This window comes from Hyla sarda, chromosome 8 (genome assembly GCF_029499605.1).
Source record: "Hyla sarda isolate aHylSar1 chromosome 8, aHylSar1.hap1, whole genome shotgun sequence".
Taxonomy (NCBI): Eukaryota; Metazoa; Chordata; class Amphibia; order Anura; family Hylidae; genus Hyla; species Hyla sarda.
The window spans coordinates 222,288,175-222,303,816 of NC_079196.1; positions in this window are offsets into that span (position 1 = coordinate 222,288,175).

Consider the following 15,642-nt stretch of genomic DNA (forward strand, 5'->3'; position numbering starts at 1 on the left):
CATATGGATTTTTAGGTGCAAAATTGAAAGGGTTAGGATTTTTCAAAAGGTAAGGAGGAAAAAATGAAAGTGCCAAAACGGAAAACCCTCCATCCCCAAGGGGTTAATGGCACCTCTTTGAACTTATCAGTAAAAAAGACACCTGTCCACAACCTCAAACAGTCACACTCCAAACTCCACTATGCCCAAGACCAAAGAGCTGTCGAAGGACACCAGAAACAAAATTGTAGACCTGCACCAGCCTGGGAAGACTGAATCTGCAATAGGCAAGCAGCTTTGTGTGAAGAGATCAACTGTGGGAGCAATTATTAGAAAATGGAAGACATACAAGACCACTGATAATCTCCCTCGATCTGGGGCTCCACGCAAGATCTCACCCCGTGGTGTCAAAATGAACACGAGAACAGTGAGCAAAAATCCCTGAACCACACGGGGGGGACCTAGTGAATGACCTGCAGAGAGCTGGGACCAAAGTAACAAAGGCTACCATCAGTAACACACTACACCACCAGGGACTCAAATCATGCAGTGCCAGATGTGTCCTCCTGCTTAAGCCAGTACATGTCCAGGCCTGTCTGAAGTTTGCTAGAGAGCATTTGGATGATCCAGAAGAGGACTGGGAAAAGGTCTTATGGTCAGATGAAACCAATGTAGAACTTTTTGGTAAAAACTCGACTTGTTGTGTTTGGAGGAGAAAGAATGCTGAGTTGCATCCAAAGAACACCGTAACTACTACTGTGAAGCATGGGGGTGGAAACATCATGCTTTGGCGCTGTTTTTCTGCCAAGGGACCAGGACGACTGTTCTATGTAAAGGAAAGAACTAATGGGGCCATGTATCGTTAGATTCTTTTTCTCATTATGTCTCTCATAGTTGAGGTGAAAATTACAGGCCTCTCACATCTTTTTAAGTAGGAGAACTTGCACAATTGGTGGCTGACCAAATACTTTTTTGACCCACTGTAGATAGATAAAAAAGCAAGAAAAAGCAGCACACCAAACTAAATCAGCTTGAGGTGGGTGCATCTCAGTGGGGGACCCCGGTCACGGATCTCCAAACGTTAAGTAGACGTCAGAACACTGCAGCACTCCAGGGTATAAAAAAAAAAACCGCAAGTGCATCAAGATGCATCCAGGGCATGTACATATTAACATCTGAATACAATATTACAGTGGAAACCGAGTGTACATATAGAATATAAGGTGAAAGTTAAAATTAAGACTTACAGAGGAGGAGAGTAGGCGGGCACCTCATGAAACATAAGTATGCACCGGTGGCGCCGTCACAATAGACGCGCATGCATGCCGGCGCGTCCGGATGTAAACAAAGGCCTGGCCGGAAGCATTGATGTTCGCGCATGCGCACTATGTAAAAATGTGCTGCGCGGACATATTAGGTATTGGCGCACGTCAAAAGAGGGCTGTGCGCATAAGGCATACAATGGCGCTTGTGGGCACTTAAATTAAGGAAAATAAAGCAAAAATGATATAGACATAATAAGTAACAATAAGAAAGTATAAAGCTGGGTTGCATAAATGGGGCAGTATGGCTAAAATGGGTCCTCAGAGGCAAGGCACACACATATATTAGCACATATGTAAGACACATCACCTGGAACCCCCTTGGGCAGTGATGGCGAACCTATGGCACACGTGCCACGCCGAGCCCCCTCTGTGGGCACGTGGCCACAGGCCCCCGTCACATTCCGGACATCCGTGTCCCGAAAGGTCATTACGGGACACAAGGATGTCCCGGTTACCGCTCTGCGGTCCCGTGTTAGCTTAAAAAACGTAGGGACTATCGGGAGGTAGAGCACGCAGGGACGTCATGTCACTGACGTCCCCTGCATGCCCCCGTAAAGCAGAGCAGAGCATCGGGGAGGATTGAGGATGACGCGCGCATGGTAAGTGACCAGCGGGACGTCATCTTCGGTGTTCCAACCCAGACATACAGCCTCCAGCCATACCACTGTATATGGCTGGAGGCTGTATGTCTGTGGGGGAACACTGCCTGCCTAATGTGGGGGAACACTGCCTGCCTAATGTGGGGGAACACTGCCTGCCAACCTTGTGGGGGGAACTTTACTGGCAACCTTGTGGGGGGAACTTTACAGCCTACCTTGTAGGGGGGACTTATACTGCCAACCTTGTGGGGGGAATTATACTAGCCAACCTTGTGGGGAGGGGGGGAGTATACTGCCAACCCAATGTGGGGGAACTATACTGCCAACCCAATGTGGGGGAACTATACTGCCAACCCAATGTGGGGGAACTATACTGCCAACCCTAATGTGCGGGGAACTATACTATACTGCCAACCTAATGTGGGGGAACTATACTGCCAACCCTAATGTGAGGGAACTATACTGCCAACCCTAATGTGAGGGAACTATACTGCCAACCTAATGTGGGGGGAACTATACTGCCCCCATCCCTTCCCCAATATCGCGCCACACCCCTACCCCTTAATTCCCTAGTTGAACTTGATGGACATATGTCTTTTTTCGACCGTACTAACTATGTAACTATGTAATGTGGGGGAACTATACTGCCAATCCTAATGTGGGGGAACTATACTGCCAACCCTAATGTGGGGGAACTATACTGCCAACCCTAATGTGGGGGAACTATACTGCCAACCTAATGTGTATTCTGATTTAATTGCTGTGCTGGCAGTTTGAGGGGAAAAAAGTTAGCGTGCATTACGGTTCGGGCACTCTGGCTCAAAAAGGTTCTCCATCACTGCCTAGAGTTACCATACTGTTACTCTATGCCCTTAATTTAAGTGCCCACAAGCGCCATTGTATGCCTTATGCACACAGCCCTCTTTTGATGTGCACCAATACTTAATATGTCTGTGCAGAGCATTTTCGCATAGTGCGCATGCCTCCGGCCAGGCCTTTTTTTTTTACATCCGGACGTGCCGCCATGCATGACGCCACCGGAGTGTAATTATGTGTCATGGGGTGCCCGCCTACTCTCCGCCTCTGTAAGTCTTAATTTTACTTTCTTTCACCTTATATTCTATATGTACACTCTGTTTTCACTGTAATAATATTGTATTCAGATGTTAATATGTTCATGCTCTGGATGCATCTTAATGCACTTGCGATTGCTTTTTAACCACATTGTTTTGACTTGTATGCAAATCTATGATGTAAATGATGATGTCACGCTATCCACCATATTTATACCCCCACCTGTACACTGTGTAATTTGCTTGAAAAAGGCTGCATGTTAGCAGCTGAAACGTTGCCTTTGAATCTATGATGGAATAAAGATTTTCACCAGATTTTTTTTCTATACCCTGGAGTGCTGCAGTTTTCTTGCTTCTACTTAACGTTTGGAGATCCGTGACTGGGGTCCCCCACCGAGTTACACCCACCACAAACAGATTTATTTTGGTGTGCTGCTTTTTCTTGCTTTTTCACATTTGGTATATGGAGCTTGCACCCAACTTCTCTATGCATCTCGATGGACTCCACTTTAACCAACCCTTCTGATGGCGCTTCCTATCCATCTGGTGCATCTGCATATAGACGGAGACGGATATTGACAGACTTCTAGCGTGTGTGGATGGAGATGCTGCATTTCTTCACACCCATTCAACTATAGACATTCAACGACAGTATGAATCCGAGTCTAGGAAAATGTTGTCTCACCCTACATCTGCCCACACTTGGCGAGTATCACAAGACGCAAAAAATCCCCCGTGGCCTACGGGTGCAACGGCAGGACAGCGCCTACTCAAGTGACCCCGACTACAGAGCTAAGTATGAGTTGATTGCTAACAAGTTTGCATTGGAACTTATCCCTTTGTAAAAAATCAATGTTCAAAAGAATATCTTGACAACCAGCACTAAGATGTCATCCTTAGAAGGCTCTCTTAAATCAATACTACCTACTAGTGACCTTGAAACATTTATGAATAAACAGATACAAAAACACGGAGTGAACAGGAAAATTTTAAGCGACACAAATGGCACAGAAATGCCCAAGATTATGAAAACGCACGTGTGTACACATGGAATGATTCATCAAATAAAAGGACTAAACGAATTCGGGACTTTAAATCTACCGTATATACTCGAGTATAAGCAGAGTTTTTCAGCACGATTTTTCGTGCTGAAAACACCCCCCTCGGCTTATACTCGAGTGAACTCTCCGCCCTCAGTGGTCTTCAACCTGCGGACCTCCAGATGTTTCAAAACTACAACTCCCAGCAAGCCCGGACAGCCATCGGCTGTCCGGGCATCCTGGGAGTTGTAGTTTTGAAACATCTGGAGGTCCGCAGGTTGAAGACCACTGCAGCCTTCGTCATCATCCAGGCCCCTCTCCCCCCTTTAGTTTTGTGCTCGGCGAGATGTTCGGGTGAGCTGGTCCGGGCCATCTGTGCTGCAGGACCGTCCAGTGGGAAGGGATAGTCGTTCCGGGCTGTCCATCTTCACCGGGTGGGCCTCTTCTGCGCTCTTCGGGCCCGGCCCCGGAACAATGGCGTCGCCTTGACGACGACGCACAGGGACGTTGAACGTCCCTGTGCGTTGTCGTCAAGGCAATGTCATTATCCCGGGGCTAGGCGCGAAGCGCGGAGAAGAGGCCCACCCGGTGAAGATGGACAGCCCGGAACGACTATCCCTCCCCACCGGACGGTCCTGCAGCACAGATGGCCCGGACCAGTGCACCCTAACGTCCCGCCGAGCGGAGGTGAGCACAAAACTAAAGAGGGGAGGGGGGCTGGATGATGACGAAGGCCCGGGCAGTGGTCTTCAACCTGCAGACCTCCAGATGTTCCAAAACTACAACTCCCAGCAAGCCTGGACAGCCATTGGCTGTCCAGGCATGCTGGGAGTTGTAGTTTTGGAGCATCTGGAGGTCCGCAGGTTGAAGACCACTGTAATCAGACATTGACAAGCAGTGATGATGAAGGGGTGGTGTGGGATGATGACAGGGTAATGATGAAGGGGTGGGGGGGGAGGATTACAGGGTAAGGATGAAGGGGGGGATGATGACAGGGTAATGATGAAGGGGGGGGGGATGATGACAGGGTAATGATGAAAGGGGCACAAAGAAACGGTCCAGCACGGATTTGCAGGTAAAAGCAGCTTCTTTATTGGGTCAAATCCGACAAGACAACATAGCCGACGCGTTTCGGACCTACACTTGGTCCTTAGTCATGGCATACATACTCAGTAAAAAAGAGAAATATTTATATAAAACACTACGGTCACATGACCATTCATCAATTAGATGAGGAAAAACCTGGAAAACGTGACATGGATCCCAGAAAAACATCTAGGTTGTACATTTAGTTATACACAGATAGAAAAAAAGCAAGGGCATGGTTACTTAATATATATAGGAGACCAATAGTTAAACCCTCCCCCTTTCCACATTAGCATGGTCTGCACGGGCTTACATCCCTCTTCTATAAAAGAGATATATATATAGATATAAAATGTATACAATACTTCTATCATTCATGTTATTTAAATGGGTGTATCCAACTCGTGCAGAGACATGCAAAGGTTTCACCCTCCAAGGCATGTTGAAACAAGAAGAAAGGAGTTCCCCTGTACACTTCGAATATAAAAAACATTTTCTCCAGGAGAGCGGTATGTGTTATCATTTACCGTCTCTTCCTATTGCAGTCCTCAGCAAGATAGAATCAAATCCTGCCTCAGATTCATACCCTGCGGTTGACGAGTGTCCAGCTGGAAAATCCAGAAAGACTCCCGGTTCAGCAGGGTCCTCCGATGATCGCCTCCTCTGGTATGCCTAAATACTTTTTCTATACCTACAATTTTCAAGGATTCTGTATTCCCTCCGTGATTATCCCTGAAGTGCCTGGACAGGGAAGACACATTGAAACCAACCCCTCTCGCATCTGAAATGTGTCTCCTAATCCGGCACTTCAGGGCATTCACGGTACAGCCCACATACTGTATATTACATGCAACACATGTAGCCATGAGGAGTTCGTCCAGTATATTAATCGGAACAAACTAAATCTGAAGTTCACCACATCTATTTCCCGTGATAAAATTCCCTTTTTGGATGTGGTCTTAGAGGGGAAAGGTGAAAAGGTGGTAGTCTCCCCATATCATAAAGAAGTGGCTGGGAATACCATTCTGCAGGCAAGTTCTTGTCACCCCCGCCATGTGGTACGAAACATTCCATATTGCGAGTGGGTACGCCTGAGGCGGAATTGTACTGACCAGTCCACTTTTGACGAGGAATCAGACCATTTACATCAGAGACTGAAAGAAAGAGGTTATGATGAGGGAACTTTACAGGAGGCCTGTAGAAAAGCAAAAAGTCTAGATAGAGAAAAGTTAATTAAAACAACTAATAGGAGACAAATTAGAAATGACCCCCAGAAAAACAAACGATATTTGCCTAGATTCATTACAGCCTACTGTAAACAATTCTATGCAATAAAGAACATTATGAAAAGATACCTGCCCATTTTGGAACAGGATCCGGTGCTACGTAACTTTGAGGTATGCTCCCTACAGGCTGTGGCGAAGCGAGGGCCATCTTTGGGCTCACAATTGTCTCCCAGCCTGTTTAAGTAACCATGCCCTTGCTTTTTTCTGTCTATGTATAATTAAATGTACTACCTAGATACTTTCTGGGATCCATGTCACGTTTTCCAGGTTTTTCCTCATCTAATTGATGAATGGTCATGTGACCATAGTGTTTTATATAAATGTATCTCTTTTTTACTGAGTATGTATGCCATGACTAAGGACCAAGTGTCGGTCCGAAACGCGTCGGCTATGTTTTGTTGGATTTGACCCAATAAAGAAGAAGCTGCTTTTACCTGCAAATCCGTGCTGGACCGTTTCTTTCTTTGTGCACACACGCAGTCAGGGACGCTGCTGACCAGTCCCGTGCACAGGTGCAGAGAGGGGGAGGAGAGCTGTCATTCTGATTCATTCAATGATGAAGGGGGGGGGGATGATGACAGGGTAATGATGATGAAGGGGGGATGATGACAGGGTAATGATGATGAAGGGGGGATGATGACAGGGTAATGATGATGAAGGGGGGATGATGACAGGGTAATGATGATGAGGGTGTTAATGACGGGGGTGATGATGACATGGGGGGGGATGATGCATTTCCCACCCTAGGCTTATACTCGAGTCAATAACTTTTCCTGGGTTTTTGGGGTGAAATTAAGGGCCTCAGCTTATATTCGGGTCGGCTTATACTCGAGTATATACAGTAATAACCGTACTCAGTCACAGATTAATCCTCAACGAGATACTGCTCCCTCAGCAAACGGACCCCTGAGTAACCAGCCTTTTTTGGAGCCACATCCACCAACAAAACGACCCACCTGACGGGGAGGAAGTCGCCATGGAAGACGCCGTAAAAACAGAGCGAAACAGCCCAAAAATCAACCAACCCTCTGAAAACTGCGACCAAGAGAACCAATCGAATGTGGTAAATATCATCTGTTGAACTTTCTACTGATCAATTGTTATTGTTAAGCTTTTGCCCCGCTAAACATGTGGACTCGTTTTCTCTTGAAATAGATTTAAAGCAGTTCTTTCGGAAACTTAGACTGAGGGCGTGGTTCTCTGACCCTGCCAATTCGTTGGTGGGGGCCGCGACCACCCCCTCAGCCTCATGTTCCCCGAATTTCAAGTTTATGGATTATGATTTGCCTAAGACTACCCTAATGTATCATCTAAGGCTATTGAAACTTTTTGTTCCTTTGTTGGTCAGGACATCTCTAAGGCTGCTTTCACACTATAAAATTCATCCGTTTTAAAGATCCGTTTGAAGTTCCGTTATGAAAACCCTTAAAATCGGCCATTAAACGTCCGTTAGAAAATCCCATTATAGTCTATGGGATTTTTACATTATTTGTTTTAATCAGTTATAGTCCGTTATTAATAACGGACGTTATTTTGTGACGGAAGATGGTAACGAGAGAAATAGTGCATGCATTATTTCTTCCGTTCATTCTCCCGTCACAAAATAACGTCCGTTATCAATAACGGACTATAACGGATTAAAACGGATAATGTAAAAATCCCATAGACTAGAATGGGATTTTCTAACGGATGTATGGGATTTTCTAACGGACGTTTAATGGCCGATTTTCAGGGTTTTCATAACGGAACATCAAACGGATCTTTAAAATGGATGCATTTTATAGTGTGAAAGCAGCCTAAGTTACGTTCTAGTTCACAACAATTATTACACCCTAACCTCACAAGTGCCCAATTAAATGCTCTCAACACTTTGGTCCAAGATCATAATTTGATTCTGAAACCAGCCGATAAAGGCAGAGCGATTGTGATAATGGACTGAAGCAAGTACATACAGGAAGGTCTACGCCAACTTAACGATTCTTCTACATACCTACCACTTTCAAGTGACCCTAAGAAAACCGTAGAGGCGAAATTGATCAAAATTTTAAAAGAGGCTTTAGACATCAATCTTATTGATCAATCCCTACACGATTCTCTTCTGTTGGTTTCATTTCCGGTGACACCGGTCTTGTACCTGTTACCGAAAATTCACAAGGCATTGGTGGATGCCCCCGGAAGACCTATTGTCTCCGGGTGGGATTCCATAACTAGCTATGCCTCCATTTTCCTAGACAAAATCTTACGCCCGTATGCCACTAGTGCAAAATCATACTTACAAGATACCTCCGATTTCTTGAGGAAACTCGATACGGTACAGGTCCCTGAAAATGTAATCCTTGCTTCATTTGACAATGTATTTTTATATACGTCAATCCCGCATACCGTAGGAATTTCTGCAGTTACACAGGCACTCACCAGACTTTTCCCCTGATTAGGTTTATTTTCTTGTTTCTTTACTTGATTTTGTCCTGTCCAACAATTATTTTACTTTCATCGAGGAGTTTTATGCACAAATCGCCAGAACCGCCATGGGGACCAATGTGGCCCTAACGTACGCCAACATTTATGTGGCGTCATTGGAGAAGTCACACAGCTATGTGTCCCACCTCTTCAGCCATGCACTGGGGTGGTGGAGATACATAGAGGATGTGTTCCTCATTTGGAGCGGTTCCGGCAATTCCCTTTTTGATTTTCTCAATTTCCTTAATTCTATTTGCACCAATATTCAGTTTACACTTAATTTTTCACGTTCCTCTGTTCAATTTCTTGACACTTTAGTTACAGTCAGCAACACTACATTAAACACTAGTCTATTCAATAAACCAACAGATTGCAACTCCTTACTTCAGTTTACCAGTAGGCATCCACGACCGATGGTAAAATCGCTCCCTCTGAGCCAAATGCTCCGTGCTAGGCGCATTGTTAGTGATGAGGCAGACATTTCTGCCACTTTAGACAAGATGGCCACGAATTTTTCTCAAAGAGGGTATCCACGTTCATTGGTTGCACGTTGCAAAAAGGAAGTGTTGGCCATTGATAGGAGAGCATTAATTCATAACTAGACCTTCTGAGAAACGTATAGCCTTTGTGTCGCAATTTAATGATCAGTCTACAGCTATTGCAGGCATAATTAAACAACATTGGCATCTATTACATAAAGCATTTCCCGACATCCCCGAGTTTGTCCGGCCAACTCTAATGTCTTATAAACGCGTCCCCAATTTGCGCGATAAATTGGTCAAGGCTGATTGCTCTACTAAAATTTCTTCTGATCAAAAATATTTAACGGTCCAAAATAAGGGATGTTTTCCCTGTTATCATTGTATCAATTGTTCTCAAATGAATAAGGGCCCTTCCTTCACACACCGTCACGGGCATGGTATACAATATCAAGTATTATTTGACGTGTACCTCCAGTTTTGTTGTTTACATTCTTTCCTTTCCTTGCAAATTATTGTATGTGGGGGAGAATACCAGCGAGTTTTGGTTATGGTTTAACCAACACAGTTACATGATTCGCAAAGTTAGACTCTAAACACTTTATCGAATGTGGTCACTCCGAACGGAATTTAAGATTTACCATTGTGGACCATATTCCACCACCTAACAGAGGTGGGAATCATTACACCGGTGTGAACTGCGGTGGATTTTCAACCACCAGACATTGAAACCGAATGGTTTAAAAGTTGAATTTCCTATTATGAATATTGTTTAAATGGTATGTTCTCCACGCGCTAGAAATTGTAAATTATCTATCCTGTTATGTGAGATTTATACATTGTACATTTTATATTTAAGATTTATTTTATTTTGTTAGTTTTTCAGAGATGGCAAGACGGACCCCTCATGAATATTAATATACACTTCTTTCTTTTGTATTTCTACAAAGACCGGCCGGAATGACAAGATGTTCTATTGTTGGGCATATCTATTGGCAGCATGTAGTAACCTTACTTCCTGCTTAATAAATTCATTTTTGGAGCAATTCATCTATGTACTCTTTTGCTGGTTGCTATTGGCAACGGGTCGCTATGAGAGTGTGTGAGTGGTTGACACTTCTGGCTGGGGCAATTTTGCCACCCCCAATTATGGGCGTTTCTGGTATGCTCTGGTGGTTTCGCCCAGTGGGTATTATCACTTAGCCACCAGTTTGCTGTAACCGGGGGTAACCCCTTTCCACACACATGTGCTAATATATGTGTGTGCCTTGCCTCTGAGGACCCATTTGAGCCATACTGCCCCATTTATGCAACCCAGCTTTATACTTGATTATTGTTACTTACTATGTCTATATAATTTTTGCTTTATTTTTCTAGTATAACCTTACCTGCAATAGGTCATATCTCAGTCTTGCTCCAATTTACCATACTGTTACTCTATGCCCTTAATTTAAGTGCCCACAAGCGCCATTGTATGCCTTATGCGCACAGCCCTCTTTTGACATGCGCCAATACTTAATATGTCCGCGCAGGGCATTTTCGCATAGTGCGCATGCGCGAACATCGATGCTGCCGGCCAGGCCTTAGTTTACATCCGGACGTGCCGGCATGCACGCATCTATTGTCACGGCGCCACCGGCGCGTACTTATGCGTCTCCTGCCACCCGCAGCGGCAGGAGAGGGTGGCCAATTCCGAGACACGGCGAAGGGATGTGACCGCAACTAGAAAGGCCACCTTCCAAGAGAGGAAACGAAGAGAAACCTGAGTCAGAGGCTCAAACGGAGCGCCCTGAAGAGCATCCAAAACAAGGTTAAGGTCCCAAGGCGCGGTGGGGGACCGTAGAGGAAGGGCCTCGTGGGCCACACCCTGCAAAAAGGTGTGAATATGAAGGTCAGATGCCAGAGGGCGCTGGAAAAGGACCGACAGGGCCGAAACCTGCCCCTTAAGGGAACTGAGGGCAAGGCGTGTCTCCAGTCCCAATTGTAAGAAGGAAAGGAGATTCGGCAGAGAGATGTGGGAAAAAGGGAAGGGGCCTCACACCAGCGGAAATACACCCGCCAGGTGCGGTGGTAAATCCTGGCGGACGAGGTCTTATGGGCATGGAGCATAGTCCGTATAACTCGGGAGGAAAAACCCGAGGCCTCAAAACCGTTGTTTCAACCACCACGCCGTCAAACGCAGCGGAAGTGAATTGGGGTGGCAGAGAGGCCCTTGGAAGAGAAAGTCGGGACAGACCGGAAGACGGAAGGGAACGTCTGCCACGAGGCTGACCACGTCTGCGTACCACACGCGACGGGGCCAGTCCGGAGCCACTAGAATCGCCGAGACCCCCTCCGCCTTGAGCTTCCGGACGACCCGGGGAAGAAGCAGAAGAGGTAGGGGAGGGCGAAAGGGGACCACCAGGGCATCCACTGCTAGCATCAGGGGATCCAGAGACCTGGACATGAAGTGAAGGACTTCCCTGCTCTGACATGACACGAACATATCCACGTCCGGCGTTCCCCACCGACGGCAGATCTGATCGAAGACCTCCAGGTGGAGAGACCATGAGGATCTTCGTGACCTACCTCATGGCCACCGAGCTGCGGCTGCCCCCCTGGCGATTGATGTACGCCACGGCCGAGGAGGTGTCAGTCTGCACCTGGACTGGGAGGCCCTGGAGAAGGTGGGTCCAGTGCCAAAGGCACAGGAGGATCGCCCGAAGCTCCAGAACATTGATAGAGAGTATGGACTCTGATGCAGTCCAACAACCCTGGACCGTGCGGTCCCGGAAGACCCCTCGCAGCAGAGGAGGCTTACGTCCGTGGTCAGGATATGTCAACGGAGGGGCAGGAAGGGACGACCCCCTCAGGGTAGGGGGGGGGACCGGAGCCACCAAAGGACGGAGAGGCGCACATGGGGAGAGAGCCGGATCCTGCGGTGGAGAGACAAGGGAGAATTGTCCCACTGGGACAGGATGGCCCATTGGAGAGGACGGCAGTGGAATTGAGCGAAGGGAACCGCCTCCACCATCTTCCCAAAAACAGACATGTAGGTGCGCATGGGAAATGGGCCCGGCGCCCGAAGGAAGCAGACCCCCGACAGGAGCTCCCAGAGTTTGTCCTCCGGCAGGGAGACACGAGCAGCCGCCGTGTCGAAGTGGAGCCCCAGAAAAACCAGGGACTGGGACAGATTGGATCATCAACCAAGCAAAGTCCAACCAAAACTGGAGGAGAGTGTCTGGAAGGTGATGATGAGGCTTGCCCGATTCTGCTCCAGAGAGGGCGCCTTGATGAGCAGGTCGTCCAAGAATGGAAGAACCGAGATGCCCTGAGAGTGGAGAAGAGCCACCACCGCCGCCGCCAACGTAAAGACCCAGGGTGCGGTCGCCAGTCCGAAAGGCAGGGCGACAAGTTGGAAATGACCCTTGGGAACAGCAAACCTGAGGAAGTGCTGGTGGGCTGGAAAGATAGGGATGTGTAAGTAAGCATCCCGGATGCCCACGGAGGAGACAACGGATCTCAGAGACTCCATCCGAAAGTGCCGAAAGGCGCACGTGTCTGTTCAGGCGCTTGAGGTCCAGGATCGGGCGAACCGAGCCATCCTTCTTGGGGACCACGAAGAGGTTCGATTAAAATTCCGAGAAGCGTTTGTCCCGAGAAGGGACCGGTACAATCACGCCCTGGGAAAGGAGAGTGCGGAGGGCCACCTGAAAGGCTGCAGCCAGAGCTGGGGACCGAGGAGGGTGGGACCAGAAAAAACGATCCCGGGGCATAGAAGCGAACTCTATGCGATAACGCTGAGAAACAACCTCCCGAACATGCGCCAACCAAACGTCCGAAAAGAGGGCCAGGCGACCCACACCCGAGGGGGAAGACTCAGATGGGGGCACACCCTCATGCTGTGGGGGGGCTTGCGGGTTCCCGACTTGGAAGAGGGGCGGTTAGAACGACTTCCAGGAGGGCCGAGCCTTGAAGGACGGAGCTCTCTTCTCCTGAGAAGCCTGGGGCCTATCCGTGCGGCCCGAGAAACGGAAAGGGTGAAAGGAAGAAGTCCTCCGCCGCGGCCGATTGAGGCAAGAGAACTTTTGCCCCATTCCCCCCCCCCCCCCCGTGACCTCTGAAATGATCTCGTTGAGGCGCTTGCCGAACAACCGAGATCCCTGGAACGGAAGTCCAGTCAGGGAACGCTTAGAGGCCACATCGGCATTCCAAGCCTTAAGCCACATGGAGTGCCTTAGGGCCACGAAGTTGCCCGAGGCAAAGGCCGCGCAGCGTGCAGACTCCAAGGAAGCCCAGCAGAGGTAGTCACCTGCATGAGCGATTTGCTGCGCTAAAGCCGCCAAGATTCCGTGGCGCAGCTCACCTGCCCAAATAGACAGGGCTTTGGACACCCAGGTGCAGGCAAAGGCCGTGGACAAGGCCGAGCCCGCCGCCTCAAAGGCCAATTTCGCCAGGTTCTCAATACATTTGTCCGAGGGGTCTTTAAAGGAAGCCGCGTCAGCCAGCGGTAAGGTAGTCGACTTAGATAGCTGAGACACAGGGGGATCCACCGTAGGGGGAGAAGACCACTTGGCAACTAGCTCCTGCGGGAAGGGAAAAGAGCTCTGAGCTTCTTGGACCCAGGGAAGCACCTGTCCGGTTGCTTCCAGGCCGCTTCCAGCAGCCCATCAAATTCAGCGTGGGGGCTGAAAACCTGGGGGGGGGGGGGGGGGGGGGGCGACGAGCGTGGCAGAAGGAAACTTCAGGGGGGGGGGGGTGGACATTGGGAAGCACTAGTAAGTCAGACAATCCACAGGCAAGGAGTAATCTCACCCAGGTGCCTGTGTCCGGAGAGGGTCCTGGAAACAGCTGGAGGTACTGCAGTGGGACGTCAGGAAGATGAGACCGACTGCCGGCAGAGGTAAGCACTGTACCACTGTGAGGCAGGAAGAAGAAGGGGAGGAGACACTGACCCCCACAGCGCGCGGTCACCTCATAGGGCGACCCCAGAAACCCAGCCCCCCCGTCCTGCGCACGCTCCCAGGAGATAGGAGGATGGAGCGCACGCTGAGAGAAGAGTGGCTAGAGTGGTTAGGAGGAGGGCTAGACGTCTATGTCGGCGCCTCTCCAATAAGTGGGCGGAGCTAAGTGCAGGCCCGAGCCGCGGACTCAATTAATGACCTGCCCGCAGCTCCGGACCTGCGGAAATCAGGGGCGCTGGGCCAGGAAGCCGGGCGGCACGGGCAGAGGAAGCGCACCGCCTGAGACAAGGCACTGTAAGAAACAGGCTGCAAGAGAGAGAAGCCGGGCAACGCGATATGCGCGCCGCCACCAGCCCCAGTTAGAAACCGGCCCCCGGACACCGAGAAAACTGCATGGCGCACGGCCACAGCGGAGGTAGGGAGAGAGGAGGGTTAACCCCTAAGATGTAGCACTGTGATGCAATAGAAACACCACAGTTAACCCCCTCTCCGGCCGGATTAACCCTTGAATAGCTGAAATCCCTGACATTGCCCACTGTGACCCCTCAGCCAGGGAAAGAGAGACCCTCTGCCCATTCAGAAAAAAGGGGGGGGGGGGGGGTTGGGAGTAGGAGGAGGAGGGGGGGGGGGGGGGAGGAGGGACCTCCATACTTACCCAGACGTTTTCGACCAGCTAGTGCCACCTGCCTTAAGCCGCCATGGCGAACGAGGGCGATTGGGGGACCCGGACCATAGGTACACCATCTGGCGCTGGGTGCTGGCGAGAAGGGGTTAATGGCCCATCCTTAATGCACCGTGCCCCTAGCTCGCATGTGGGGGGGATCAGGCAGCGCCATGCTCCAGTCGCCCCACGCTAGATAAAACAAAAAAAAGGGAGAGAAAGTCTAAACTAGACCTGAAACTAGGAAAAAAAAAAAGAAATAAGACCAGGTCTGGAGAGGTCCAGACCTGTGTCTGCCTCCTCTGACACTAAGCTAAAACTGAGTTGCTCAGAGCCAGGAGGCGGGTATATGCTGCCGGGAGGAGCCAGCCTTCTTTTGTTTTTTGCCTAGTGTCAGCCTCCTAGTGGCAAGCAGCATATACCCATGGTCCAGTGTCCCCCAATGAAGAGATCAAGAAAAATATTTTCACAAGATTTTTTTTCTATACCCTGGAGTTCTGCAGTGTTCTTGCTTCTACTAGATAGGAGATAGATACGGTAGATATCTCTAAATACACACATGTATGTATATATACACACTATATATATATATATATATATATAAAATATACATATAATATACATATATACATATATAATATACATATATATATATATATATGAAGAAAATCTGTAGCACTACTTATCCAATATAGCATAGGGTGCCAGCGC